Source organism: Epinephelus lanceolatus, chromosome 3 (assembly GCF_041903045.1).
Source record: "Epinephelus lanceolatus isolate andai-2023 chromosome 3, ASM4190304v1, whole genome shotgun sequence".
Classification (NCBI taxonomy): Eukaryota; Metazoa; Chordata; class Actinopteri; order Perciformes; family Serranidae; genus Epinephelus; species Epinephelus lanceolatus.
In genome coordinates this window covers 17840513-17867467 of record NC_135736.1, presented here as the reverse complement: position 1 = coordinate 17867467, position 26955 = coordinate 17840513, and the positions used below count along the sequence as shown (strand labels likewise).

The window sequence follows — 26955 nt, the reverse complement described above, 5'->3', positions numbered from 1 at the left end:
CTGCCCGAACCCCAACCCCCCTCTCGGATATGTGTGAGATTTTATGTCTTAACTGCTCCCTGCGGACCATACTGGGAGATTAGGTTGAAATTTCACATTTTTACAGCCTGTTGTAGGTACATGACGTTCATGCTTTTGCTAAACTTGACATCATTATAGTATGAAGCTTCCAGCATGAGTGTTTCTGTCTGTGCAGAAGAGGGGTAGGTGCTCCACTGATGTGAGGTCAGTTTTAAACAACATTGCCTTCAGTGGTATTTTAAGAATTGGATTATTCAGTTTAAAATGAAGCTGCAAACATGTTCTAACTATCACAAGGTGAAGTTTAAGTCCCTGTTCCAGAGTGCATTTTTACCATAATGAGCACCTCCTGACCTTGTGTCAGACATGGACTCATTAGCTGAAACACCATGTTTACCTCTGTCACATGGTGTTACAGTCAACATGGGGAATTAAGGAGAACCCCCTGCTCCCCACTGCAAATAGGCCAAGAGTCTCCACACCCCACGCTGTGAAGGGAGGTCGCCTCAGGACTTGAGGCGACCGAATTCTCTGAATAAACAAGGACAAATAAATCTGGATGATTAATAAAGCTGTGTGCTGGGGGCCATTTTGTCAGGTTTAGTTATCATGAAATACGACTATTATAGGCAGCACGATGGTGCAGTTGTCGCCTCACAGCAAGACTGTTCCTGGTTCAAACCCAGGGTGGGGTGCTCGAATCCTGGGGGAGCCCTTCTGTGTAGAGCTTGCATGTTTTTCCAGTGTCAGCGTGGGTTTTCTCTGGGCACTCCGGCTTCCTCCCACGGTCCAAAGACATGCAGGTTAGGTTACTTGGTTACTCTAAATTGGCCGTAGGTGTGAATGTGACGAAAATGGTTGTCTGTCTCTATGTGTCAGCCCTGTGATAGTCTGGCGACCTGTCCAGGGTGTACCCCACCTCTCACCCAGTATCAGCTGGGATAGGCTCCAGCCCCCCTGACCCCCAACAGGATATCCGTTACGGGAAATGAATGAATGACTATTAAACCCATTAATTATTAATTCAATGTCATATTTTGTAAAGATCTGGAGCTATGATCCGAGAAACCTTATAAACCCCTGAAGGAGTTTGATGAATAATACATACATACATACAGTTCCACTGTTTTCTCTAAAATGATTACAGGTTTTATTACTTAAACACAAACACAATTATTACTTAAACACAAACACAAAACTCTACACTGTTCACTGCTGCAAAGCCTTTCTGCATTATCACTGCCTTCCTGCATTATCAGGGGATTTGACAACACATGGCTCAAATTTTTATACAAAAAGGCCAGTCAGTCACTGTGATATGAGCCCTCCACCCCTCTCCTCTGCATCAACTTCCCTCTACTCTTTACTCCACATACACACTTTATTTGTAATGCTGGATGCAGGCCAATAGGTCACTGCAGGTGAATCCTTGCACTTCCTCTGGGTTTTTCAGGGGATTTGAGCTTGCGTCAGCAGTTCCTTTGCTTTGCTATCCTTTTCGTGTTTGCATCGAGTAGAATGGGTTCATTCATTGTGCGTGCACAGAGTTGGACTCTGGGCAAAGAAAGTATTATTTTTTTATTTTGGTTTAGGTTTTTTTTTAAGCCACTTGATCTAATTTTTAAGCACATCTTGTTCCTTTTCGGAAGAAAACATCCTGACAAACTATTGTTTTATTCTTGTTGATGCTGCAGTTCTGTGGGTATGGCTTTCTCTACTGCTCCTGGCTGTGTACTTAACTGGTTTTCATTAGGAAAAGGAAAAGCTACATATTTGCAAATGTAATAGCGGAAAGAACTCAAAGAATGTATGGTGGCTCTAGATGGGACACAAGGCAAATTAGAACATTGAATCAATTGATACAATATTGCTGGATGCAAATCAAGGGAACACATCATGGGGGGAAATGATGTATGCCTCCTCAGACATGGCAGGCTGCTTTAGTATCATTTATTTTGAATGCTATTACAGCCTAACGTACAATACAGCTTTTGATCTGATTATCTGCTGCATCCCAAGGGAGACAAACAGAGCTCGGGAGTCCGCCATTGTTGTTGTGATGGTCGACTTTCTTGTATGTGCCGAGTGACCAGAACTGTAATGCGCATGTGTGAAAAGTCTCTTCAGAGGAGCTACATATTGCAAGTTTACATGACAATGGAGACGGTGCTGATTCCAAAAAATTGCACTCTGGAACCTGTTTTCAAAACGATGCGTTTTCAGGCACCCAAAACACCACTGTTGTGTAAACGATCAGCCAAACGCACCTAAAGTTTACCACTTTCGGTTGAAATCGCTGTCGTATAAACAGGACCTTAGTATAGGCATACTTACAGGAGAGGTTTCTGATTGTTCTGATTGTCGATCACGTAACCGTTTAATTATTTATAATGTATGAATCTTGTGGTAAGCAACGATCACATGTACACACACAGAATTACCTACCAGCAGAGATTTACATCTTTATTCTGACTGTAGAGCTCATCCTGCTCTGCTTGAACTATATAATTACCTACCTGTGAGTGCTTATTAACGCACAGTGTGCATACACCCTCTGCCATTTGCAAAGTGCACTTCATCTTCCTCCTTCCCCTTCTTAAAGCGGGTACTGTAGAAAGTTACAACTAGCAATCCAGCTCATAAATAATCTAGACGTGCATCCTTTTTTAACCCGTGGAGACTGCCGGGCCCCTGCACAGTTCACTCAAATATGTGCTAATGTTAGACCAGGCATCCAGCAGGAGGCCAGAGGGCCAGGTTTATTCTGGGACAGGTATGCACAGTCTGAAAGAGCCGCAGGGACACCGTGAGAGTGCATGTGTTGCTGCTCCTCTAATATGCTGTTAAATAAATGCATTTGTTAATTATTCTCATATGAAGCATCTTCTCATCAAGGCTATGCAGGTATGAGATTTTCCTGCAAACAAGAGCGATTAGCTGTCAGCTACAAATTATTCCCGACAACACAGAGGACAACGTTTATTCCAGTGCAGCTTCAACACACCACAACTAAATAGTTTCCAGTGTGGGAGATTCACTGCTTTCAGCCCTGACGAGGGATTGATCCACCCATACTAGACGTAGTTTGACAAACAAAACCACACTCGCCGCACAGACAAGCAGAGTAAGCAGGGAATCCCTGCCACTTAGAGATTGACAGCTGGGTATACAGTAGCTTGTCCAGAGTGTGTCTCCCCATAATCCCCTCCTCTCTCGGCCTGAATAATTGATTCTGAATTGATTCAGGCTCAGCTGGCTCACTTGCTTGTCCTGCCGTATATGTATTTTTACTTCCTATAATTATTGTCTGCCTTGTTTCTGTGCTAGTCAGCAGTAAAGCCAGGCTTTTACCCTCTAAATGGAAGCATTTTCGAGGAAGTGGTAATTAAAAATTCATTTGAGATTTGTTTGTTGCTCTTACTAACCATAAATTACACACACCAACCGTTTCTTTACGTGAGGGGAGTTAAATGTCAGCCTATGCCTATTTTAATTCTTCTAAATGGAGTTCTGAGAAATCTAAGGCCTCTTGGAAATGGATTTTCCTCAATATCCATCTTCTCAAAATCAGTTGAAAACACACTAATTAAATGATGGCCATAAAAGCCAGTGTGTTAAGAGTTGTTCAGGGACATGGGGGGAATAAGTGTGAAGATGCCTCCTCAGTTGAACTCTGTGTGGACAGCCTGGACAGTGTGAGCAGTGAGTGATCCTTTCACATGCTAATTTAATGTCATTCCCCTGGCCTCTTCTTATTATCGCCCCAGTTAACAAATTGACCTAACCACAGCAATGTGACAACACTAAAGCATATTAATTATCAGTGTCCTGTTGGAGGTATATATAGTCCCTACAGTGTTTGCCAACAAGTAGTATTTACCCTTTACTGTTCATATGTGTCTTTGAGCCTCCTATAAAGGAATTAGACACTGAGGAAAGTACACTGCTGAGAGTAAGATGAGAAGATTGATAACATGATGAAGCTGGAACCAGCAGCCAGTTAGCTTAGCTTAGCATACAGACTGGATCTGTCCAAAGATAAGAAAAATCTGCTTACCAGCACCTCTGAATATCACTAATGAACATGTAATACTGTGTTTGCTACAGAAGTTTGTTACAGTCCTTACAAAAGCCAAAGTGTCAAAACAACAATTCACTGTATTAGGGGGTGATGTGTCCCTGACTATTTCTACAAGCAGCTGTTTCCTTCTTTATGCTAAGCTAGGCTAACTGACTGCTGGCTCTCACTTATATGGAGCGCAAGGCCGTGACTGTGACATCAGTATTCTCATCTCACTCTGGCTATATTCATGCTATTGCATTTTGGTTGTAGAACATAGCCTAACTTTTGCTACGTGAGGTTTTGGACCTTGGAAAATGCCGCTGACCCCGTTTTAGTTTGAAACTCCAGGGTTGCCTTTTCGTCTTTCTGTCTAGATGGAGAACACACATTCGGTTCCCTATTGGGTCTCTTTAAACAAGACGTGTCAAACCAAAACATTATAGCAAGACATTTTGTGATTTTATCCATTTTGTGTGGGTAGCGTAGCGTTACTCCTTTCCCATTCCCATGGCTTCCTCGGGCAGTGGTTAATGCTCCTGGAACCTAGGGCCTGGTATGTATGCGCGATACCTTACATATCTTATCAACCAAAATAACCCAGTCCCAAGTGGTACTGAAACTTTTCCAGTCAAAAGATACCTTCATTCTATCCTTTTTGTTACCACGTCTGGAAAAAAAGACTATTTGTATGGTTTTGCTCACAGCCAGTAGAGCAAGGTGTATTTAATGGAGTTGACAGTTCAGCATGCCGAAAATATGACAGTTCTACACGCCCTGTGGTGCCTGGTGGTATTTACGCAACTGAATGCTTCCATTCACATGATGGGTATCAAATGAAGTAGAAATAAGGTATCAAGTGAAGAACTCCATTGGTATCAGTATCACTTTAAGAGCACTGGAATGGACACTGGAATTGTATTTTTTGTAATGATACCTGGCTCTACCAGTTCTGCTCTGTTATATTGCTGAGCTTGCTTTGCAAACTCCCAATCTGTGGTTTCCGCCACCTTGACTGCTTTATACTCCTGTGTTACTCTCAGTAACAATTTCATCTCATCGTCGGTGTAAGAAAAAAAAAGTCTGTTTTTTCACTTCGTAGTTTCCATAACTAAGCAACCAACTGCAGAGTAGACAATCTGCTTCCTGTTTATACGGGCACATGCATGCCCAGCATATGTCAGTGTTCATGTGATATATTTTCAGGCATGGTATGGACAGAGGTTAGTTCTGAAATACTTGACTGTACAAAGATTGTTTTCATTTTAAAATGAAAACATACTGTGTATGTAGCCTCACAAGATAGTGGCTAATGATGTTTCCCAAAAGTCACACTATTCCTTCCGAGGAAGAGGCTTGGTTTGGCTTGCTTGTGTTTTCTGAAACTCTACAAGCACACAAAAAGCTTGCAGAATATTCATCGTCTTGATGCTTCATGCAAATTCCCCAATTCCTAAATACCAGCACCTCCCTCCTGTCTTTGTTTTGGTCAAAGCCCCCCCCCTCCCCAAACTCTTTTGTGCGGAGATGAGATTCCTCACATGAGGAGGTTGTTAAGCTGCTATCAGGGAAAGTGCTGGACGTCTTTTGGAGGAGTAATGGGGAGGGAGGGACCCTTTCAGTGGAGGGAAAGTAGGGGAAGGCTCTCTTGTCAAACTTTGCTGAAAGAAACAGGCATTTTTTTCTTTCTGTCTCGCCAAGGACTCTGGAAAATGTAGCAACGATGATGGATAGGAGAGGAGAAATTTAAATAAAAGTTTCATCTTAAAAGAAATTGGAGAATAGTTCAGAAGATTTAGAGAAGGTAAGAATATAGATGGAGGGAATAAATCCAATAAGTGGTTTTATAACAGAAAAAAATTAAGGTATTTTTCACACACAGCTGAAGCTCTAAGAGGGGAAAGGACCCTGTCATCTCACTCCTGTGTGCGTGAATTTAAATCAGGTTTGACCCTCCCCCTTCTTCACCCCTCTTCTACCCCCCACCACCTTCATCACTCACTGATTTCACAGTCTTCCCCTCTCTCTCTACATGCTGGCTAGTCCTCTGCAGCTCCTGCATCAGATAAGTTGTTTTCTATCAGTGTTACTCTGCACAGGACCAGATATTGTGAAGTGACTCCTGCTTTAGTGGGAAAGGAAGAGCACTAAAGGAAAAAAAGGGGGAGATACTGTAGGAGGAGCGTGAAGGAAAGAGGGCAGCCGGCGCAACAGTTTTACACTGCACTCAGCTACAATGGGAGAGGCGTGTTAGAGAGAGAGCAGTACAGGCAGAGGACTCGCTGCAGTGCAGGTGGATCACAACTGAAGAGGAAGGCTCGGAGGCAGCAGTTAAACTCTAATTGGTGGTCCAGCAGGTTTGTAGCACAGTTTTTCTTTACAATGCTGGCTCATTGTTGCATGTTGTGTGCCTCTGTGTGTGCGTGTGTGTGTGTGTGTGTTCTGTGACTGGTATAATGGATGCTGTGTTCTCCACCATCAAGGCTGCTATCTCACTGCTGTCTACTCTTGTTACCTCTGTGCGGTTGTGACATTTCCCAGAGCTGACAGTACCAAGGAAAAAGAGCACGACTCTGTGATAAACTCACACATTGTTTTCAAAGCTCGAGGCATGGATTTTATTTTTCTTGGTACCTCATGCACGGCAAGTTCAGGCTACATTAGAAACTTCTAAGCCAGGAGGAGAATAGAGGACTTTTCTGCTTTGGTTGCTTCATGCTAAATGAAAAAGCAGAGGGCCTCTTCCCTCCTTTTCAGATTGCTTTTACTTTGGAGAAGAATAGAGGCAGGAGCTGTGAATGGGCCTGAGATGGCTTTCTGTGTGCAGAAGAGAGGTGCCGCCCTCTCAAGTGTCAGCATGCTTAGTGGGTTGATGGCAGGGGGTAGGTTCATGTGCTTGAAGTTTACAGAGAGGGGGCTGAGTTTCATGCATTTGGGACACATTTATAAGAGATGAGCTGTTACCTGCATGTAGTCATCTACTTGTTTTAACTTTTAGAAGTCCCAAAGGTTAATTTCTGTCTAAAATCTAATGTTTCTTGTGGTTCCTATACTGTTCTTTAACCCCCGAGGGAAAGGCGGAGTGTTGCAGTCAAGTGCTTTAGCCAATCTTTTCATAGGTGTCTGTTTACCATTCACTGAGCAGTGATAAGCAGCTGCTTGTTTCTATTTCTGCCTGTTGTTTTCTGGGTGTTCCTATGAAAGGCCCCCTTTCATGGTAGAATAACAGACAGAGTGATGGGAAAGTCTGCTGTTTGGTTGTCCTTTGTTTGTGTTGTTATCTCTGTTTGCCGGTTCTGAATGTGCGGCTTTTAGTCACTTCATTTTTTCAATTTCTTGTTGCTTGAGGTGTTTGGCGTGATCGAGGATCTGCATCCCAGGCCTCGAGGTTATGGAGCAGTGTTTCTTTTCTCTGTAAACCTCTACAGAGGAAGCAGCACAAAATCAGTACTCTAATCCAGCTCAATCTCCTCTGATTTTAACATACAGTACGAATTTTATCTGACAGCAAACTCTTATCATCTGTTGGATTAGGGAGTGAAGTAGAAATATTAAGAGTCAAGTTGAGTCTTGTTTGTGCTGCCTTTGGTTTGGTAGCAAGGTATAATTTCAACCTACACCACACTCTTTCTGCAGTAAGACCATTCAGCAGTGCAACAAATGAGCCTGAACACTGAAGTGTAATAACAAAACTTGAAAATGTCAGTGTCGTGTCCATATTAGAATTAACAGTGTGTCTGTTTGCTCATGTCTTACTACCTGTCATCTCACCGTTTCGCCTGTCTAGCACAGCTGAAATAATTTCTCAACCGCTGGCAAATAAGGGTTGACTTGCTGTCATGCCTGTCTTGTCAGCGGTGAAGCGATGATGTCTGATGGATTCGCATCAGTGACACAGACACCTGCGTCCATGGTACTGCCTCCTGAGGGCTGTGACCTCCTCACACAAACACACACACACACTTTCTTTACTGGCTTAAGGTGGAATAAACCGGGATCCACCAAAGATTGCTTTTTAAATGCCTGAATTGTTACAATTTAAATGCGGTGGAAAGAAAATGCTGCTTTTGTTGTAGTAATCTGTAAGTAAAAAACAAAGCTGAAGTGCCAGAGTCGAAATTGATGGTTGGTCCAAGAACACAGACCTTCAGCAGCCTGAACAGCAACTCAGATTCAGCCAGTGAAAACTCCCTGCCGGATCAGCAAACTTTCTGTTGCTGCTGTTACACAGATTAAACCCATGCAGCCTGCTGTGACCCTGGCGCTGGGGTTTGCTCCGGTTGATCTTAAATTGCTACAGCTGCTCCTGAAGGTCCATCTCCAGTGCTTCTGACTGCTCTCCTCCCGAGGAATAGTCTGTGTTAGCTTGTCATTTCTTGTCTCAATTGTAGTCTGATGAACAGAGAGTGAGAGCAAGAATGGGTTGAGGAGCCGAGCAATTCAGTGTGCTGCATGCAACTCTACAATGTCATAAGACTTTACCCATTTCACGTTGTAAAAAAAACAATGTTGATATTGTGGTGCTATATGAGTCTTCACCCAAGAATAATATCCAAACAGGAGATGAACATATTGTTCCAGCCTCAGTCTTCACCAAGGTACACATACTTGAAACTAGAGGTCCTCAGAGAATGTCATTGATTATAATGCTCTAATAATAGGATAGCATCATGCAGAAAGAATGTAAAAGATTGTTTGTTAAACATCTTGTTCTTGCTGAAAAGAAGATTGCAGTCACAAAATGTCTCAGAACACTTTATGAATAAACAAAATGTGCACGGTCATTTCAGTTGCAATTTCAATGGTCTTGTTTGCAGAGTGAGGTAAAATTTATTTTGCTTTGAGATTCAACTCTGTCTGTAGAAGACAGATACAATGTGCGCACACACCCTGCTTCCATGGTACTTGCTACCATGGTGATGGCCTCAGTTCTCTGACAAATCCAGAGTCGTCTAATCAAATATTTGTCCAGAGCTTTTTTTTTTCCAGAGAAGTAATAAAACAGGACCTTTGCAACAGGCTTTGTTTGGTCTTCATCTTTTGGCCATTCTCTGAGGTTTTCTCATTGTTTCAGGAATGACTTTGTGTGCCGGGGAGGTTGGAAGAAAATATTGCTGCTTCAGGCCGAGTGATTTGCAGTTCTGCTGGCCTTGATTTCCTCTCCCCAGGCAAATGTGCATTCATCTGAATTCAACACCACATGCCTGCTCTCGGGTCAAGGTTTTTTAAGATATATCTTTGTGTTAAATTAAGACGGATTCCTCGGGGTTGCAAGTGAGATATTGTACTTCAACCTTGGACATGTAGTTTGATTACATTTTTAAAGTAGCTGAAAGAGGTTCAGTTTCCCCCATGCTGAGGCCTGGGAGGTGAAGTATTGTCCCGGTGTCTCAATCAACCTCAGTGACCCAAGCAGCTCTCCAGTTCCTCTCCTTATGTTTCCACTTAAGAAGGGATGATAGACCCTGTGTGTGTGTGTGTGTATGTGTGTGTGGGTGTGGGTGTGGGTATGTGAGTGAATGAGTGTGCGTTTTACAAAGAGACAGGAAAGTGGGTGTCTTATCGTCTAAAAAATGGGTGTTACTGCTCTTTCTAACGTGTGTTGTAAATCACTGGTTTATGTAATGGTGCTGTGCTTGTGTGTGTGTGTGTGTGTGTGTGTGTGTGTGTTTTTGTGTTAAATAGCTTGGCTAGCCTGCCTGCCATTATGTCATACAGCATGGTTTCCAGCTGTCCAAGTCAGCTGCATTTAATTTTGCTTTCAAGAAAGTCATCCCCAACCTGTGTGTGTGTGTGTGTGTGTGTGTGTGTGTGTGTGTGGTTTATGTCACTGTGTGTACATAAGCTGTATATATTTGTACTTTTTTAGATTGGTGCTTAATTGTTTGTATAAAAGTGCACACTCAATAAACTCTGTTAAGCGTCACCTGTCGGCCGGCCAAGCAAGTAATGAATGCTGTCAGATTCTGGCTGATGAAAGCTCTGAACCTTTTTGATGATGTGATTTGGGTCTGATTGAACACTGCAGTCCTGCTCTAAGTTAAACCAAATGTATTTGGTGAGGGGCTTAGATGTGAGCTTTGACAAAGGACTGCACACGTTTCAGCTCTAATGCAGGTACACACGCAGGGGCCCAGACTCACTACGATCACATTTCTTTGCAGAAAGCAAAGCATGGAGATCTTTGAATCTGCCAAATGGTCAATTTCTTACAGTCAAGGTCATTTTATTTCGTAAACACTGAGGTCTTTTAAAGTTTGATATTCCCATGGACAACTGATCCTCAATTTCCTTCAGACTTAAAAACATATCTCATGTTTTGTTGACACTGTTGTCCTCTCCCATGGTGGTTTACAGTCATTCCACTTAATCAAATTCTTGAAAACGGCTCCAAAAAGGAGGAACTGATGCTGCGTGGTTGAATTGTTTGCTTTCTGAGGATGCCTGAGAGGGCAGTGAAATACAAACTGCGCTCACTATATCCATTGTCCATGCCCCTCTGGATGATAATATCAGCTAAGTGGCTAAGTGCCAATAGAAATGTCTGGCAATGTCTTGCTCTTCTCTTCGCCCAGCAGTGGTTAGACCCTTCTGACCCGAGGCTCCCAGTCGGCCTTGACCGCAGTGAGTTGAGGCTTGTGGGGTGAAACCAGTAGCACTTTTTATAGACTGCTCTGGTTGGGTCAGAGTTCATGGGAAAGCTTTGCTGAACCTGTCCTCACCGACCGGCAGGACCTGCTGACATGTTGCTCTCATGACTTGTCATCAAAGTTACCTCACAGTTGTTTGTAGAAGTAAGGAAAATGTATACACACCTGTTACTGTAGGTGTTCAGTAAACTGTTAATGTGGCTTCTGACCCAGTAAATGTTATGTATTAATGTAATGTATGCATTTTAAGTGTGAATAAAAGTAGTTGCATTGGCTGTGAATGCATGCTCAAGATTAGATTAGTTACTGAATACTCTTAGACACTGAGTAAAAGTTTCCACCAGATGAAATATTCACGAAACCAGCAGATGACTCAGGCCTTGGGGACACGATGCAGCAGGACATTTCTCCCCCATTCATGACCAACCTTTACTTTCCATTATGCTTATGTTCCTTTCACTTTGGTTCATCCCCATCTGCAAATATTACTCCATTACTGTGCATAAATTTGCTTCGCTTGGTCATAAGACCCAAAGTTGTACTTACTCTTTGACCCGAAGTGCTTCATGAACATTTTTATCTGCAAACGTAACATGTTGTTTGCATCTAATAGTTTCTCCTCAGTCCTTCTTTTTTGTCAAGGACTGCCTCCCTCCCCATCTTGGCAGTGATAATAGCAGACTTGTGCTGAGTCACAGGGACTATCGTGTGTCTTACACCAGATCAGCTGATCCTAGGGAGGAATTTCAGGGTTTGTGTTTGCATAAAACCGGCATCAGCCTTTTATTAGTGTTAGATAATAATGCTGATGGAAGCTAGTCGAATAAGAAACCACATCAGACTGAGGCCACTCTTGGTTTTTCTGTAGCTGTGGTAAGTTTGAAAGGTGTTTTATGAGTTTTTTTATTGTAATGTTTAATGCTCCATTGACTCTCACTCTAATTGCTACCAAATGCAAGGTAATACGTGCTAATTTCTCAATTCCCTGGGATAAAGTCTTTAAGAGTAGAAACTTTTGGAACCCCGAATTCTACTTCGTAAGTAAAAAAAGAGGGGATGTGTGAACAAAGAAAAGGGAGACGATTTTTGACAAGCTGTCTGCTTATATGTGACATATGTCTGCAGGGATTTGCAGCTCTGTGTAATGTAAAGGCAGGTTGGGGGATTGTATAAGGAGGAGTGAAGCATGCATGAAGGAAGGTGTTGCTTTACTCATCCTGGCCTTGTCAACTTTTACATAACGAAGCATCATACCAACCAGCTAGCACAAACACTTATGACATCCCTGGGATACACTGCAAAACAATACAGAACCTTGTTTCCCCAAAAAACAATGACTTCATCATTGACTGGGAAGCTTCTCTGTACTGGCAAATATTGACTCTGGTAGTGAGGGGGCTGAGCACACAACCTCCCAGTTTCCCCTCAAATCTCTTCTTTTTCTTTCTTTCTATCATTTCTTTCCTCCTCCTCTCCCTCCTTCTTAACCGAAACCTGGAAGTCATTTAAGAGGGCAGGATGGGGTTTCTCCTCATCCAGAAGTGGATACATGAGTAGGGCTCAGTGAGGAGGGACTCCAGTTTGAAGTCCCACACCTCCCATCAAGAGAATTGCATCAGAGTGGAGCTTTGGCTATAACCAAACCTAGTTACTAAGGCAGAGATTGTGTTTACTACAGCCACAGTCTTTTTAATAGTTAAAGTCTCCCAAGTGTAAACAAGTGCTGGAATATGCGTCAATAGTGTTGGTGAAAACACATTGTACAAGACATTGTACAATGTGAGGGAGAAATCAGGAACATCCTATACTGGCACAGTTCACCACAATGTTTTCCTCTGAGCTCAGGGCATTAAGTGATGATAAGAAGATAAATGAGTTGATGGATTTCTGTTATGTACTAGCGATGTCATTGGTTAACCTGTAATCAGTAAAGGCCAAGAATATTTTTGTCGGTCCATAGGTTAGTTTTGCTTCTCTTCAGTTCAGTGCACTGGCACCACCCTGGTCTGATGGGAGCTATTACCACAAGTAACACCATCCCAACTCAACAGTGTTGCTGTGGAAACATTGTGCCCACCCTCCTGTCTACCACCAGTTCACCCTGGTGAGTAATCGGCTCAGTTTTGAGATGAAAACCCTTCTTAGTATTGTTAACTATGTTATCACTGTTGGCACCGTTAGCGGTGTCAGCATTGCTAGTAGTGCTAACATACGTTAGTTAGCAATGCTAAAGGGGTTATCTGCTCAAAACTGGAGATGTCAGGTCCTGTTAATTTTGCTTTTGCTAGCTCAACACCTATTAGCTAGTTACCAATCACATATTTTTGAAGAAAAAGAAAAGGCAAAATTACTTGAATTACAGGAGGCCTTTCCTTATAGTCTGTTGCTCCATTGACTCAGTTATCTTTAGCACCACATTCCGAAGTGCTATCCATTTAGAGGTGGTGAAATTTTAATGTTCTGTGATGTAAATGTTGGCTTTGCTGACAGATAACCTGCGTCAACATGCTGAAACATAGTGCCCACTTCTCAACTTCTGTTCTTCACTGGTTAGCTAATATTAGCTTTGGTCACTCTGCAGTGTGCTCCACCCAGGTGGGGTTAGAGCTAGCTAGCGGTGCCACTCATTCCGTGATTACGACCAGTGACATCATTCCAATGGCAGAATGGCTTTACTGCGGAAACATGATAGCCCCCCTCTGGTCTTCGACAGCAACAGCAATGGACAGCACTGCCATCCCACCAATGGGATGCCGTTACCAGTGGTAATCGCCAAATGAGTGGTGTTGCTAGCCTGCTCCCACCAGACCCAGGGTGGCATTGCAGAGAGGCCGAGGCTAGCTAAACAGTGGATACTGGAGGATGGACAGCAGACGCTATCTTTCTGCATATTTTTGCAGCGAGCCAGCTGTCTGTCAGCAAAGTCAAGAGACCATTAAACAAGTAGAAACACATTTAAAAGCACTGAAACTTCACCACCTCATAATGGATTGTGCTTTCAAATGTGATGCCAAAGCTCACTGAGTAGTGCCTCTTGGCTTCTTGTATTTCACGTCACTTTACTTTTTTTTTTTAATTAACCAGTTAGTCAGTGGTAATGGGTGTCAGGCTAATGAAAGCAAATTAACCAAAACTGACATCCCTACCATGTACACACGATATTCCAATGTACAGCCCCCATTGCTTTATGTCTAAGCGTATCTTAAAGGAATGGATTACTGAGTCACCTTTGAAGGAAACAAATCCAAAGCATCTGTCATTCACAGTCCTCTCCAAGGGGAAAGAGAATTTCTCTGAGAACATCCATGTTTCATTTCTAACCTTTATCCTCCTTTGTCTCTGTGAATCCTGTGAATCTTGATCTTGTGCCTCAGCTGAAAGAGCTTCCTTTCCTCTCGTCTCTTACCTTTGTCATACAAACTGGATTAGAGCGAGGAGATAGCTAGTCTGTACTCTCATTGTGCTTTCTCATCCGGATCTACCTAATCGGGTTCACCGGAAAATATGCTGATTTGATCCGTCTGTATTCTCTGAGGTGATCTGTACCTTTGTGTTTCCTCTGTGAGAGAGAGTCTTAAGTCAGCATGTACCTTTCTCACACTGTGATGACTACAGGAAAAAGGGAAGTATAAAAGGGCTAAGATGTTTTACTGTGCAGATATACAGACAGTAGATTTACACATTTAAGACAAAGAGGAACAGACAAATCTCTTGATTGCGTTGAGCCATAAAGCTCTAACATTACAACTTTGGGGGAGTTCTGTGGGTCCACACTCCAAGGCCTGCTAATCATTGCTGGCTTAAAGTTCGAGAACGCAGCCCAGATTCCTCGCGCATGAGAGGACGGGGTCCAAAGAGGGGAAAGGAGAGGGAGAAACTCAATCTGGAAGTGTGTGAGCCTCCTGAGTTCGTGCAACACAGAGTGACGTATCAGTTTCATGGGTCGAGGGTCACAATCGTGTAGATGAAACGAGTAGAAGTGCAGATTGAGGAGTAGGGTGGGAGGTCGAACAGGCCACATGTACAGAAAAAGACCAGTTCGGGATAAGGCCTGGGCACGTGAGTAGGTGGGAGGAGATGTTATTAATTTCTGTTGTTTTCCCCTCGTATTGTCATTTCCTCTGCAGCTGGTCCTGGGTTGAGAGGGAAAGAATAACACAACCGAGGAGATCAGAAATATAAACATTGGTCCTGCCAGTGGGCTGGGTGTTCCCCTCCACTGACACATCTGTAATAAAACACATTGTCTGATTTCGTAATGTGCTGCTAATGAAGGCGAAGAGAAGGCAAGGCGAGTTACAAATGCACAGATGCAATGCAGCCCTTATGTTAAATAAATCAGTGAATTGAAGCAAAGATTCACAAAGTTAAAAAAGATATTCTTCTGATACAAGTTCATTGAAAGTTGTGACTGTTTTGTTTCCCTGTTGCTTAAATAGGTCTCAATATTTAATGTGACAAGAGTAATTCCACAGATTTATTGCCCTGGTTTACCCTCGACAGAACTCCCATCAACCCCCCGTCTACTCTCAGGTCAGGTCATTGGAGTCTGACCTGACAGTCTGTGGGTCATGGCCCCATTAAAACACACTCCCAACGAGGGTTTTACCACCTGACAGTGAGTTTCCCCTGGACCTCAGTCACTGCAAACATACACTCATGAACAATCATGTGTGCACTCATACACACCAGAGACAATTCAACCCCAGGAAGGGTCATATAGTTGGGATACCCGCTGTATGTCATACTCTACACAATTGTGATCAGAGCTCCTGTTGTTACAACAAAAGCCTTGTGTAGCTGAAGCACACGATGTTTGGTTTATATAGAGGCCTCCGTGTGCTACGCTTTAAACAAAGTGCTTGTCAGGTCAACGGGTTTGACCTTTTCTCTCAAGCTCTCTTTTTTTATTCTTCACACAACTGCTGCCGTCACTTATTGTGAGCACATCTGGATACAACATCATGATTGCCGAGAGGAGAATGAAAGTGTGCAAGCTTTTCCCCATTATGATTCTTAGACTATGAAGACATGCAAAAGACACAGAACTCAGGGAGACAGATTGGTGAGGAAGAGGGAGGCTGTGACGGCAGGCTTTTGTAGTGTGTCCATTCATCAACTATAAACACTTTAACCTTAAGATGTAGTCAGATGAGACATCATGCAAACCCACTTGTTCCAAGCAAATTGAAGTCTTTAGTGATGTCCATCACAGCAGTTGCACCAGATAGTAGCCTTGGCCAAAACGGCCAAGATCCAGCAAATCATGGAAGTGAAGCCTCACTACCTGACACAGGAAATTACAGAGGTACTAGCCCCTTTTACACTGCCAGATTTTCGGCAAATGTTGGGCCGTTTTGCCTGCAAGCTGCAAGCGTTTAGACACACAGAGGCGGAATGGCGAGTTGATCTGAGGTGCCCAATTTTCCACCTCGTAGGGTAGTCATATTGGCAGAACCTTTTTGGTTAAAAAAAAAAAACAAGCCCTTCCGCCATGGGAGGGGCTGTTGAAGACTTGTGGGAGGAGCTGTTGATGACGCTGCACGTGCGACCCACTGGCGGTGGATAAACAGGAAACAGCTGATAGCAGGAATGAGCAGCTAGTAGTAAGAGGGAAACGCAAACCTGACAGACACTCTAAAGATGAGCAACTGGGGAGACAAGGAATTGCGCGCCCTCCTTGTCCTCGCAAACGAAGAGGCCATTAACCATCAGATGACAAGAAAGGTGACAGACAGGCCGACTTATGAGGGAATCGTCGAAGGACTGACTGGCTGCGGCTTCCCTCCCACATCACTGTTTACGTTACACATTTTGTTACTTGCTTACGCCCCCCATTGCCCCGAAAAAGGCGCATTCTGTATAATCAAAAGTAGGCAGCATTTTGCTGCACTCCCAGATTTTGTTTTTATATTGCCGGTGCTGAACAAAGACTGATTGGGCTTTCATGCAACTTTGCACAATTCCTATTTAAAAAGGGCTACTGTTCTCTGTAAATGCCATTTTCTCTGTAGCTTCTTGCCCAGCCACAAATGTTGAGCCAATCACTTCAGTGCATTTAAACATCCCAGCTGAGGACAGAGACTGTTTCTAAGGAGGACCACATTATCATGGGTTTCCTGCTGTGAGGATGCACAGATCACTGCTCAGCACATCACTACTCATTTAATGCGTGCTAAGGCCCCAATCTAGCCATGGTCATTACTGATGCAAATGTGTGTGTGTGTATGTGTGTGTGTGTGTGTGTGTGTGTGTGTGTGTGTGTGCGTGTGTGTTAATGTGTAACAGAAAGAAAGAAATCTGCAGTTTACAGTTGATTTGGCAGAGTGTTAACCACTGATTCAGCATTTAAAAAAAATGTTTTTGAATTATTCTACTTTAAAATGTCTTTTAGTGTCAAGGTTTATGTAGCGTTGTTAGATTTGTCTATATGGCTATATGGCTTCTCGCTTGAGAAACCTCCAGCCTCTTTTAAAACTGCTCAACGCTTCAAAGGATACTACTTGGCTCAGGCTCCCGAAGCTCGTCATCAGAGCCGCTAACACTGGCTCGTCCAGAGTCCCCCGTTTCTCTCATGCTGCCTGAGTTTTGGCAGGTAAAGAAGTCAGAGTTATGGAAGTCATTAAAATTCCTTGGGAACATGTGGACGCTTGTTTATTTTTCCTCCCAGGCAGGGAGGGTGGAGAGCTGCCAGGACGCTGCACTGTCCTTCTCTCAGCACGGAGGAGAGCAGACTGAGTGTGTGAGAGAAGGACGGCCTGATGGAGGATGAAGGAGATGAAAGACGGATGAGGGGAGGAATGAGTGGAGGTCAGGTGGGTGGAGGGACCGAAGGATGGAGGGAGAGTGGAAGTGGTTAAAAGAGGGAAGTGGAGGATGGAGGGATGAATGGAGACAGAGGAGGGGGAGAGGCAGGCACCCTCTACTGGATGCCAAACAAAGAGTCGCACAAATGAACGTTGAGGTTTCAGTGAGCCGTACAGGAAGAGGATTAGAGACGGATGGACTGACACACAGGCTGGAGGCGGGAGAGAGAGCAGTGGAGGGAGGCAGAAGCGGAGATATAATGGCTACATTTTGTGCAACTGTCAAGTTAAGTTTAGACAAACTTTAACAATGTCACAAAAATGTAATAAAGTTTACTACGTTTTATTGGTTTGGTTAAAGCAAATGACATGGCCTTAAAAAGGAATTCAGTGGTAACAAAGGCCACATCAATTTTAAATATTGTAAACATGTTATATTAAAGAGGGTTTTTTTTTATGCATTTTGTTTTTCCAGATTTTCTAATTTGATATATATCGGTTGAAAAAAATCTGATGAAAATCCAACTGCTGGAGTGCAAAGAAAGTCAGTCTGTGGAAAGAGAGTTGGAAACTTATATAGGAACTGTTTTCATCATATTCCTGGATACTTTTTGTGAATTATGGGCACAACTTCTGCTTAATCCTTTCATTGAACAATATGCAACAGGTGTCTTCACTTTTCTTAAACCCTTTTCCCACCAAATTTAGCCCATGTCTGTGGGTTTTATAAACTTAGGGGAACATGTTAAAAAGACCAGAGCAGTGTACACGGCTCTGCAGTAGACAAGTATGCCTTTGTTTGTTTATCTAATGTGTCACATTCAATGTCACAAACATGCTGGAAAAAGGTTAGTAAACAGTAGAAAGCAGCATGGTAGTCCATGAAAATGTTACGATGGTTACAGCTTTTTTTTTTAAATATATTTTTTGCTCATGCAGTTTATCTTTCAAACTTGGTGCAGACTTTTTTGAATTAAGTTCGAGAGGTGCTTAGACGGAGACAGATGGTATTTTGTGACGACCCGTCATTGCATCACGCTGGCACAGGGGCCAGTGGGAATGAGGCTTTACAGATTGTTCATGAAAGGCCTCTGTTTTTTTATCTCACCGATTTCATGTTGGCAAGGCTCTGTTGGAAAAAGGCGATGTTAATCAGTTTAGCAATATTTTCCTTTCCCTCCTTTACTGATTTGATGATGGTTACAGGGTTGCTTGCTTGCTTCAAAGACTGTCTGTTAATTCTGATCAAACCACTAAAACAAAGTCCTGATGAAGTTCATTATCAAATAATAATATTACAGTGCACTCTCATCCCAACATATCAAATACCGCCATTTGTTAGTGGACGTAAATGTGAAGTTATGACGCGCTAGGTAGCCTCCTGTGCCGGTTTTGAACTTTCTGGGACGGCACGTTAATTTACACATGCGTCGTGTCTTTTGAAAATATCCATATGTTCTCACAGGAAATGTACAGTTGTAGTTTGTTACATGCATATAGTCTTTTTCAAAATAAACATACAACCTGAGTAAAACACCTTATTTTTACGTTTATTTCCTTAAGTTTAGGGCAACAAAAACACATAGGTACAAAAAGCATCATGGTTTGCCTTAAAATAAATACATTTATACTAATATCATGTAACGTCATGTGACTTGCATCGCTACTGTCACATGCAACACATACTAGCACACTATAACTTGATTAACTTTTGGTTTCACACGGGAAATGAACAGTGGTCTCCCATGTGAAAGTCTGGAGTTTGTTTGACCCATCCACCACTCCCTCCTGCCCTAATATGAACAGTCTCACTCTTTATATTACGTAGTTGCCAGCGGCATTACAAACTCTGTGGGATGGTGCGTTTGTACCTTTGTGCATCGGTATCTCACGTGGACATTCACTTTTTGGTTGTTGCATACTGTGTCAACAACTGCTGCTGCCCGATGTGTATCATACCCCCGTGAAAAGTGCCCAAGTGTGTCAGTCATCAAGATCACTTAAAAATCAAGTTTTCAAGACCTTTAGTACGAACCGAAGCAGGTAATCGGACCATCAGATCATTTCCCCTCTGCACACCACTGTCCTCTGTTAAAGCCATCCAGCATTGTCTGCAGTTAATAAGGGACCTCAAAAGACGTAATTTTCTTTATTTTCTTAGTTCCTCCATATGCAATACATGGTCATGCTTTACATCGCCCACCAACTAGCCATAAATCTTTTCTTGCCTTCATTTTAAATGTGGAAAGATCCCTTCATGCTCGTCTTTAAACACCACATCCAAGAAGGGCCTGCTGTGATGGTGGGCGTTTTTTCTGATTGGTTAAACAGAGGGGAGGACTTGAAAGGGATATTGGTGCAGAGTGTTACCCCGGGGGAACCGATTCTATAATGTACCACTGTGCATGTGTGAGTGTGTGTGGGAGACAAAAACAGAAATGACCAGTCTGTCTGTTCCATCAGGCACCTTGTAAACCGAGTCAAGTCACCGCCTTGACTTTAAAGCACTTCACTGCTTTTCTTTTTCTTGTCGACTGGAGATATTCTGTTAGCCATTTGATCTGACAGTAGCCTGATAGTAGGGAAAACCTACAGTGAAGCCGACTGCAGGGTTGTGCCTCGAGTCCATTCATCTTTCTGCCATTTTTTAAATCTTATAACCAGTGATAATGGATAAGAAGATTGTGAAGACACCACAGGGGGAGGGAATGAGGGATGAGGACTGTGCTGTCAGAGAGCGAAAGAAGGGAGTTGTGGAATTTCTCGGTGCATAGCTGCGGTATGGCTTTGCGCAGCTGAAAAATGTATCAAAACGATCTTTCTCACTGCGGAGACTCCCCTCATCGTGGGCCAGGAGACAGAGATTTCAGCAACAGGCCTTCAGCGAGGTCACTCTCCATCTTTGTCCCTCTTTTTTTCTCTGTTCCTTTCTCCATCTCTCTCTGTTTCCCTCTATTTGATCATACTAATCGAGTCTGACGCTGCAATGTGGGCCCTGGGGGTGATCCTGGCATTTACCTGCCTCACCGACAAATCGGTGGCTAATTGAGATGTAACATGAGAACCTGTGTCTCCCTCCCGCCTAAATGTTCCCTCCCAGACGGCTGTGGCCTTTGACACAGATCCAAGACTGGGATAACATGTCCATGATGCCAAATTAAATCATTATGAGGTATGTCTAAGCTGACGTGACATAGGTGCCATGGGTCAGATGCATTCTTCAATACCAAAGATATGAGGTAGTTATGCTTGAAAATGAAAGTGGGATTCTGTAAATTATTGTTACTGCTTTAAGACAAATGCAAAAGGTTTGCTGAGGTTGCCTTCTGGTTTTTGTGACCATCTTTAAATAAGTACGAACAGATTTCTATTCAATTAAGTCAAAGAAGAAGGTACCCAGTTTGAATCCTAAAGGCCACACCATGCTTCACTTGTCGGATCATGTGACAGCATCTGAAGCATCTTGTCTAATGGCGCAGTCATCTTAAGCAGTAAATCGACAATCCTGCCCATTTTACGCAGAGCTTGGCTAGTTGTGCAGATCCAGGTGTGAAGAAGGCAGGCTTTGAACATTATGTATATAACTCCTTTGGTCACTTTTTGTGTTTGACCAAGTTCAACACCATGAATGCCTTCGAGGAAGGACTGCCTTTAAGTGTGCATTCTTATTCCCATTTATATGATTTATCAAGGCTGTTCTTACACACTGTTTGTCCGTACACCTAGAAACAAATATTGCACCCAAATTTATATATAATCCACGTAATCATGAGTCAGTAATTCGTATTTAACCACTGTAATCAGGAAAGCTGCAATCAGATCACTCCCAAGAGATGAGTATTCATGTGTGCATACAAGTTAACTTTGAGTTATGATAAGGTAACCTATATCGTTACCATGTTTCTTTTCCTAAACATAACCTAAGAAGCTTTACGTTTAGCACATAATTTTGCGTTAAGTACGTAATGTAACAACGCAATTCGTGGGGCGCTTTAAGGATACTTTGATTAATTACATCAAGACTACAAGGACCCGCAAAGCACATAGTTGTTGGCTAGTGACAGAGCTGGTGGGATCCAGTTGAGAAGAAGCTACGACGATGAAGATTTTACCCCGCCTTTGAGTGCTTTTACATGTGAATGGAAAATACTGCATATGCGGTTGTTCATTTGAGGCAAAGTGAGGCCTTAAACCAGAGGAAGTGGTTGACTCTCTTGATGTTACTCTTGAGCAAGTCACTTTAAAGATGAGATTGCTGAGCTGCCAATGCATTAAGCTCCTATTTTGTGTGACATTCTGTATGTATTCGTTGGGGGGTCATCCCTATGTTTCTCGGGTTCTATGTTCCCGCTCAACCAAAAAGGGTTCTATCTTTCCCACTTTGGTTGAGCAGGGAACATAGAACCTTTTTTGTGTAAGCGGGGAACACAGAACCTTTTTTGCAGGGTTAAGTGGGGAACATAGAACCTGGGAAACATAGATATGCTCCCTTGGTTGGTACTGCTGGTGACAGTCATCCATCTTGAAGACACAGTAATCTGCTTTGTTTTCTTGGCGTTTCATACTCCCAACCTGTCAGTTGTATCATAAGAAAGTAGGCATACTCTGTTGTTGCATTCATTGTGAATAAGAATGTGAGTGTAACAGGTGTTTATGGTTTTAATTGAAGTTTGTAATTGATAAAAGGTCTTCCTCTGTCAGACAAAATGACTCCTGATTTGTCTCGAAATGTTTGAAAATATAAAATTCTCAGACGAGTGAGCTGAGGCGACTGGAGTTGAAGCTGATGCACAGTGACACGCTGTACTTCATAGTAACCATTATCCTGCAGGAGTTTTTCTTGATTGAATATCTGAGTGATCTTTATCCCGGCGGGAAAATGATCAGACCTCTAAGCTTGAAGGTTGAAAAGATAATCCCTTGTGCTTTATGATCCTCCGTCAGTTGTGTAATCCTTCCTTTGCCTGCTTTGCTTTCCTCTGCCTTTTTAAAGATCTCCCTGTCTGCAGTGGCTTTAACATATCTGTCATTAGATCCTTTGGTATGTTCCCCGCCTGTCTCAAATGACAGTGACACGTGTGATGGTGGGACAGGCGCGCTGCATGTCAGCGACGGGGAGTCTTAAGATACTTCTGTCAAGGTGCCAAATAGATAAAAGAGCAAGGCGAGGTTTGAGACAAAACAAACCAGGTGAATACCATGAGTAAGCACTATTGATGTGTTCTAGCTTTTTGCAAGTTCAGGGCTGTACTGCATCCCATCATCTTTTTTGCCTCTGCTTCTGCTTTACTTTCAGTAATATGGTGCTAAGCTCTTAGCTCCTACACCCAAGACCCAGTGTTTGTTCCTGGAACCAGAAATGGTGCCATGGTGGAGGTGTAATGAGAGTAAATAGCTACCATTGCAGTTGAGTTCATAAACTGAAATTTCTTCACACCAAGCAAACTTCCCTCAGAACAAACAGTAGTTTAATCTCTTCTTAATAAAACTAGTTTCTAAGTACCATAAATTATTCATTTAATAGGAGAAGTGTGAAAAACCTGAGGTTTTCATCAAGGGTTTCTCAAGTCAGTTCAGTACAGCTAGACTTTTTCAGAGGCAGCATCTGGCAGCTTCCAGGGAAAATTAACTTTAGCTTTCAGCTGTGACGATTGTCACTAGCTTCAAACTTTTCCTTCCTGACTGCATCACTAGCTCTCGGTCTCCGTGGCGACTGTGAGTCACACAGTGGTCGTCAGGAACAATAAGTTGCCCCAATGATATGCTGCTTCTCTTTGGATATCCTTTAAGCTCTTCCTGAGTGGGAAGGATGGCAGTTTGTGAACTTGTGTGTAAGTGGGATTGTGAGGGATGTGTGAGGAAACAGCTGGACCTACTTACACAAACACACACACAGAAACACTCATCCACATCCATACAATCGGTAATAATTGTGAGGTCATTTCTATGTTTGTGGGCAATTTTGTTTGGGGCCTTGAAACTATGACAAGGTACAGTGGGATTTTACTCAAATCTGAGGGGAAAGAAGCACCTCATGCTTTCTTGGAAATGCTATTTGTCGATTATGGCCATTTATATTCCTGCCACTTCCTCTCTGTTTTAAAGGCATAAAAACACAATTATGTGAATGAAAGGATCATAGGAATCCATGCGAGACATCTTGTGATAGTTGGATGATTGCAGTTTCCCCTCACACCCGACACTAGCTCAATACTGATCTTGGTTCAGACCAAATTGTAATTTCATAGTATTTATTAACAAAGTGTCACTTAAGTCTCTGATGTAAATACTTCTCTACTTTTCTTGGTTGATAAAGCTTTATTCCTGCTCAGAGCATCAGAGACTGTGTGCACCATTTGTTCTTCTTGTGCAGATCTGAATGATTTCTATACATTTTGCCTGGTAGTAAGACAGAGAGAGAACCAGGCATGAACTATGGTGAAAGGAGGAGAGAATGCACATAGAGAAGGCAAAGGAGATGAACGGAGGGAGTAGAAAGGATGTAAAAAAGGAGAGAGACAGGAGGAGAGGAAGAGACGGCATCTATGAGGCCCAGGCTCTGGAGAATTTTTCTCCTCCTTGGTGGTCTAATTATCTGGAGTCTGTATAGACCAGTGAAGCCTTACACTATGATCATGCTGCAGGAGAGACGCTGATAATTGGCCTTATTCAGGTTCATCTTGAGCTCTGCTGTTCAGGAGTTTATGAATGAAAGAAGCGCCGCTGCGGCAGTAGCCTCAAATCTCTTTGATGTTGGCGAAGAATTTCTTACAGTAGATGAAATGACTCCTCTGAAATGAAGTATGCTCACTCAGCGGCCAGAGCGATCAGTACACAGACAATCGCACATGAATGCGTGCACCGCAAGGACACACACACACACACACACACACACACACACACACACACACACACACACACACACAGCCACAAACACTCACAAACTCACTGACGCACTTGGTTTCAGCAGAAAGTTGTGACTTCTGGCAAAGAGCCACTGTCCCCCTGCTGGACCCCACATCCTGACAGGAAGCTTGTCCTTCCTTCACACACACACACACACACACACACACACACACACACACACACACGTATGGGACTGTCACAGGGGGAGAGAGAGGCACTGAAACACTGCAGGCTACACATTTGGACAGCCGCAAAATAACAGTGATAAGGAGACAAAGATGAATAGAATTCATTACACAGACCACAAATGGAGGGAAATTGTGCCTAAATTACACCAGGACCTCTTAATGGAGAGCAGTGACCCCATGTTGAGTGCCTGGCATCCGAAAAGCATCTGCTGCACTGCAATCAGTCAGTCAAAATGCAGATTTCAGTGCCTCATTTTGGTGCCGGATTGTGTGCAGAAGAGAGAATTGTTTAGTTTATTTACACACTTTAAACTATTAAGAGTTAATATATTATTCAATTTCAAATTAAAATTTGCCTTGGCAATAGAAAAGCTGTTTTTCAATATTGTTGACCATAATTTTGTGCTATCAGTTTAGCCACCGGTACCATTTTAAAAGTGCTGTTTTAGCACTGGTATCTGAAAAACCCAGCAATGTGGTTGGTACACTCTGCCATCTTCGCTGTCAGGTGTGGTTACAGGTTCCATAGAGCAGGCACAGGTGACTTGAAAGTCACAGTTAGAAGAAGACGGTAATACAATGCTTTTTTTGTCCATATGTTTTATATGTCAGATAAAGTGCTATTATTTTTAGTTTGAAGGTTGCAACTGACAGTTAATATCCTCGATTAATCATTCAGTATAAAATAACAGTTGCATATGGCCACCACAGTGCCCAAGGAGATGTGTTCATATTGCTCGTTTTGTCCAACCAACAGCCCAGACTTGAAAGATAAAGCGTTTCAGCACTGCTGTTTGAAAATAAATATATAATTCTGTTCAGCCACACATACTTGTACTTTCGACAGCTACCACAAGCACCGGCTAAATGTTCTTCTTTCCTCATCAAAGCTGAAATTCTTCAATCTTAGCACATGTTAGCTGGACTCTCCATGACAGCGAAGCTCAGTGGATGAATTGTTGATGAGGCGAGGACCGACCCTGGGGACCAGTGCAGCAAGATGCCTGACCTCCTGCATGTCATCAGCATCAGTTGTTGCCACTTTCCTTTCCATGATGGATGCTTTGTATGGATTTATGTCGCAACCCCCGAGGCCCGAGCCTGACAGGCCCGGAAACACGAAGGGGCTCACGCACACGCACAAACGGACACATAGACACACACACTGGAGGCTCTTTTCTCTCCGCTCTGACAGCGTGTCATTGAGCGGTCAGATGTGATAGAAAGGGTCAAAGCACAGCACAGTGACAGTGACTCACTGAGAAGAACTCCGCTTGTTTCCTTTCCTGTTGTGGTAGAGACATGCTGAGATTTCCTTTCAAACAAAACAAGGACTCATCAAAGACCCCTGGCTGAGTTCCAGACGGTGGAGACTACCCATTTGGTGCCCACTCCACATGGGTCCATGCTGTAGTCCAGTCTGGAGAGCAGCTTTTCAGCTTCTTGAACATTACTGTCAGTGTTTTTTGGAGAGAGAGAAATATTCCTGTATCTGTCATCCTAAACGTTTTAGCTTCTAGACCTGCCGCAGCTGTGTGTATACATCAAGTCATGGTCGACTACTCACCTTACTTGTTGTTATCTTTTAAAGGATGCTGCTGGTCATTAGTGAGTACTGGCATCACTGTGGCATTTCACTGTTTCATTTCCCTGATGGGACAACAGCTTGACATTTATTTATAGTACAATATTGGCAGTTTGATGCTACTGAAACATTTCTTCTCGTGCAGAATTTCTACTGGAGAAACAGTGGTCTTTCCTCTATCTAACCTGGTTAATTTCTGTTATTCATTCAACCAGAAAGCTTTGAAACACATCTGAAGTTTTGTCATCCTCCACGTCAGGTGCCTATAGACAGGGTTGGTGTTTACATGACGTAACATTAATTTCATTCATTCAGTCATTTTCCGTAACTGCTTATCCTGTCAGGGGTCACGGGGGCTGCCTATCCCAGCTGACATTGGGCAAGAGGCGGGGTACACCCTGGACAGGTCACCAGACTTTCACAGGGCTGACACATAGAGACAGACAACCATTCATGCTCACATTCACACCTACAGACAATTTAGAGTCACCAATTAACCTGCATGTCTTTGGACTGTGGGAGGAAGCTGGAGTACCCAGAGAAAACCCACGCTTGATGTAACAGAATTACATATTTAACAGATTCTGTGTGGACAGAGAGCGATGCTTACTTGCTCTTGTAGGACATGCTGTAAAATTCATAGGAGGCACACATTTCCCATTAGCAGATTAAAAAAGTGTGGGCAGTGCATCTGCCACTCGACAGTGTCAGAGGAGATGCACAGCTAGTGTTTTTGGCA

The 26955-nt window shown here is 43.0% G+C and overlaps 1 protein-coding gene across 6 annotated transcripts in view; it reads left to right on the top strand.

Moving 5' to 3' along the window:
• add3a (adducin 3 (gamma) a) overlaps positions 1-26955 on the top strand; it is a 133143-nt gene that overhangs the window by 36098 nt on the left and 70090 nt on the right. For 3 of the 6 annotated variants that reach the window (XM_078166025.1, XM_078166022.1, XM_033625320.2), the window contains exon 1: positions 6302-6438. The exons of the other annotated variants lie outside the window; for them this stretch is intronic. The gene's annotated coding sequence lies outside the window, so the exon portion shown is untranslated. Of the gene's footprint in view, positions 1-6301; positions 6439-26955 lie in introns of those variants that run through there. 6 annotated transcript variants of the gene reach the window in all.